General features: G+C 38.6%; 1 pseudogene; it reads right to left on the reverse strand.

The window, feature by feature from the left end:
- LOC139310872 (3-beta-hydroxysteroid-Delta(8),Delta(7)-isomerase-like) lies at positions 1 to 4,563 on the reverse strand (annotated as a pseudogene).
- Between the last annotated feature and the right edge of the window lie 280 nt (positions 4,564 to 4,843).

The following is a 4,843-nucleotide window of genomic DNA, read 5'->3' on the forward strand; positions in this document are numbered from 1 at the left end:
CAATTCAATATAACAACTGAAAACAGGAGTACAAAATCAACCTCTGAATGGCTGGAAGTACCACCCAGTATGACCCCCTGTGCAAGACATCAATGTTTCTTGACCTTTGTAGCATCCATTAATCTCTGGCAAGCACTGAGGTGCTTCCAGGCGTCCCAGATGAGAATAGAGGGAATAATAATCCACAGACCATTCAGGAAGACAAAGTAAAACCAGAAATAGATAGGGTGCCACATCTCACTATGGCGAAAGCCATCACGGTATGCAGTGTAGAAGTACAGAATGTCTCCATATAGTTGACCTATGATTAGAGACAGACAACATGGCTGATTAGGAAGAAAAGATCAGAAACAGACAAGCCAAATAAGAAATGCAGCCAGGTGCATGGAACATTAATCAAGAATAAAAATATTAAATTAACTGCTTTTGAAAGATTGTACTAACATTTACATACCCTGATATACCTCCCTCCCTGCCTTGCATACCTACCTAGTGACACTACTAACTGTAGTATATATCGATGGGACTGGCGTGAAAGAAATGCGACTACAGTCCAAAGACTGAGGGGACCCCAAAAACAGGCAGTGATGGTTTCCACGCAAACTATGAAATTATCTGATCTGCAGGTACAAAAATAAAATGAATGTTACCTTGAGGTCCCAAAACATCCCAACTCTCTTACAGTTCAATACTTTCAAACTGGAGGGGGAGAAAGGAGGATGATAGATAGATAGATAGATAGATAGATAGATAGATAGATAGATAGATAGATACCGTGTTTCCCTGAAAATAAGACCCTGTCTTATATTTTTTGAACTCCGAAATAAGTGCTTGGCCTTATTTTTGGGGAGGTCTTATTATTTTGGGGTGCATGGAGCAAGATGGGGCTCCTCTAGCTATCTTACCTGATTTCCAGGTCTGTCTCCCTAACCCTAACAAGAGGAAATGGTGGAGACCGGCTGTGCATGCATTTAAATATTTTCGGGGATAGATAGATAAATAGATAGCCAATTTAGGAAAATACTTCATTTTATTATTTTAAACCATGAATAAAAGCCCACAAACTGTACTCTTGCTGAGCTAAACCTATTAAATGACATCCTGGTTTCTCTGATGCATGAAAATACATAAAGATAATAAACCCACTTAGGCAAAATTGCAGAATTTGATACAAGTGAGGAAGGTAAACTGCTGCAAGTTCTTTCTATTCAAGCCTTGCCCATTTTATTTTCCCAGGCCGAGTTATTATGGCTGAGGGGAAAAGAGAAAAAAAATGAATGAAAAATAAAATGGTGAGAATGATAAAATGGCTCACCAACAACCAGATCTTCCATTGAGATGGGGGAACCCCACTGATAATACTCATCTCAAATGTTCATAAACGCGAGACTGGAAAATAAATTTCATTCCCCAATATGCTCTTTTAAGGCATGAATCAAATTCAATGTTTTTTTCTAAAATAATTTAGAAATCTAAAAGGTTAGGATCCTTAAAGAGAAATGCAGGAATACTTTTACTTTTGTTGTACTCGGCCTATTAAAGAATTGCCTTGGCAACAGGAAATATATTAGAGAACTCATGCAAAAATGTTGAACATCTCGGCTGTATTTATGTATGCATTATGTCAAGTCATCCTTTCCTTATCCCTGCACCCAAACCAGGTTCTTTGTTCAAATTGCTTAGTGTTGGATCTTTGCAGAAATATAGACCTTTGCCTGTCATTTCAAAGTTAATGCTTACGTTATATATCTGCTGTCACCGTTGGCATATTCCTTCCCTGGAAGATATAAAATAAGGAGAAATGAATAGAAAAAGAAATAAATAGGAATGGTGGTAGGTTTATGAATTTCCCTGTATTTCTTAAATATTTCTTAAATATTAATTATAACAGGATTGTGCAGCACTATAGATACAAAGGCAAATAGATGCTTGGAACATCCAGAGGCGCAAAAATGACACCTGTCTCCAACTCCTTAAACCAAGTTTCCAAGTACTTTCTATTCCAGAAGACAGAACTTTCTAAATACATGAGGACTTTACTAGCCTAAAACCATGCTTTTTGGTAATGCAAATACTTGATCTTAGGAAATACAACTATTAGGTAATGCAAATATTTGATCTTAGGCAACATATATTTTTACCTCTTGCAGTTTTGATGATACTGGCAAGAATCAAACATTCTGTTAAATTCAAATATAGTTGTTGGATTTGAAGGAGGCGGCTTTAGCGTGGTGTTGTACATGTACCCCTTTCATTATGGCTTATTTGCAAATCATGGCAACACACATTGTGACTAATATAAAACAAAGATTTTCGAGTCTGATTTCTGCTAGCCTTATTGTTACAATGTCAAATCATAGTATTATAGCTGTATGCTTTTTACCTAGACTTTTATAGGGGTTAAGTGTTTTGATCCTGCAAGTACTGTACTGCTGGCTCAAATTCTCAGCAGCTGCTGTAGGTGAGGGCAATAATTAGGGAACAGATTGGTTAAGATGCTGGCCTAAAAACCAGAAGACAGTGACTTTAGGCCTGTTAATGTTTCAGGCTGGACCACTTCACAGATGGTTCTTTTGTGGAAAAGAGAAGGATGTAGTATTTGGTATGTTCATTGCCTTGTTGACACATCTAGATGAAATTTTTAAAAAAAACTAATGATTATAATTGGAAATACAGCAAAGACCATCTATACAAGTGTCACTATCACACATTTGTGGTCCGAAGTCTGACTCAAGTACACAATAGAAGGATTGACCGCCTTGTGTCATTTGGCCCATTTGTGCCTCTTGCAGATCCTTCTGCTTTCCCCATGTTAACCTTGTTGCATCAATATATTTTTCCAAAATCAAGAGACAGAAACCAGATAGACACACATCTTACAGAGCTGTGAGAGAAAGGATTGATCCCCTGGAATTTCCATGTAGTGGAGACTAAACCAGCCTTCGATGACACCATGAATAAAAACACAGATGGCAAACCAGCAAATGATCAAGGTGCGCCAAGTTCCAAAAGGGCCCCAGGTCTTGCTCCGCCAGCCTGCTACAAACCAATTCAATACCAAGAGAATTCCTGAAGTAGCAAATAAGAATGTCAAGATCTGCCATAAGGGTCGGTCATTTGGGACGTAACTTTGGAGTTCCAAATTCCGAGGCCAGTATGGGTGATGGACAACGGGTTTTGTTTCCAGAACCATAGTGGTTGAGAAAATGTGAGCTGAGCCAGTGAAAAAGGCAAGGGCTTCTTCTGGAAGAAAATGATCCACCTGTATTAAATACAGAGAAATAGTTAAAATACAACATATTGTGAGATTCTTTCGGCTTGACAGCCAACAAAATAGAAACAGAACTTATCCGAAAATCTGAACATACACACAAATACACATGCATGCATACATATCTATATATCTATATCTATAGTCTCCCAAAAGTCATAGCGCTTTCTTAAAACTTTTAAGTGTCTTTATTCAATAGAAACTTGCCTGCCACTGGTTTTAAATCCATTGGCATTACACAGTACAGCTGCTCCTTTCACAGAAATCACTCCAATAGATGAGGTGATTTCAAAGGAGCAAAGATCCCTAGAAGGAGCATGATCCTTCAGAAAGCAAAAAAGGGACTCCAAACAGAATCTTTTCTGAAGTGTAGAGTCCTACAAATGCCACAGTTCAGCTCAGAGGGAGAATTACCTACTTTCCACCTTCCAAACAACTTCAAAGCAATACCTCCCAATATTCAGGGCCATCCATTCACCTAAAGTGGATATTTTATGAGAGTCTTCGTAACTTGTTTTTTTTTTTTTTAGCATTGAGAGCAACCTGCTTGTTAACAGACTTTCACAGGCAAGTCACAGCAACATTATTCAGTCGCTGTTAGAAACCCAATAGTTCTTACTAACTATATTTGTTACTTATCCTTTATCAGTTGATAATCATTTTTTTTCCAGAGTTATCTTTCAGTTCCAATTTGAGACAAGGAAAGAAAAGCCTTTTTCATGACTTTTTTTTTAGGAAGAAAAAAGGTTACTAATTTGGCACACCCATTTGGCAATCTTCTTATCCTGGCTTCTCCTGCAAGTTTAACATTTTTCCTCGACTAGCAAAGCAAACAAATGCTGCAATCTGTAGCAGAAGATTCTTGCCTCTGCTTTCTCCATCCTGAGAAACTCAAACTGAAACCACCATTCTAAATGCAGGAAAGCGCCCTGAATCTGGGACTCAAACGCAAATCAGCAGGACGGTCTTAGCAGGACCTTGGGCAAAAAATCCCTAACAAAATACGCGCTGTAATGAGGCACTTTGCAAATACAGCCTATAAAAGATTAGTGCCTCTAAACACAACATTTATCCCATATAATCTTTGATCATAGGAGAAACAGTAGAAAAATCTATAAATCAGCCAGGAAATCTTAGCTGTTTTTCGAATAGCCAAAATTTCATCCGAAAAACCTTACCCAACGTATTTCGCAAAACTTCTGCACCAAACGCTTCTCACCTGTTTCCTAAATCCTCCCAATAAATCCCGCAGCACCCTTGGTATGGAAACAGACAAGGCAGCCAATCAACATTTGCTACGACAAAGGCGGGCTCTTATATAGGAGTTTTTTGCTTTATCCGCGTAGCTAATAGGAACGTAAGTTCTGACATCATATAGTAGCCTGCCAAACCGATTGGTGGAAGGTGGCTGAGGCGATGTGGGTTCATGCATAGTCTTCACCGCCTTCTAGCCCACCTACCCAAGGAACTCGGAGTTCGAGTAGACATGGCTTATTGAAGAAGCTACTGCAGTTATCCAGTAGTCTATTGCATATTTTCTAAGCGTTTCCGATCAGCCTGTATTGCTTGCCA

Source organism: Pituophis catenifer, unplaced genomic scaffold, assembly GCF_029215685.1.
Source record: "Pituophis catenifer annectens isolate HBS135680 unplaced genomic scaffold, rPitCat1.0.hap2 SCAF_2, whole genome shotgun sequence".
NCBI lineage: Eukaryota > Metazoa > Chordata > Lepidosauria > Squamata > Colubridae > Pituophis > Pituophis catenifer.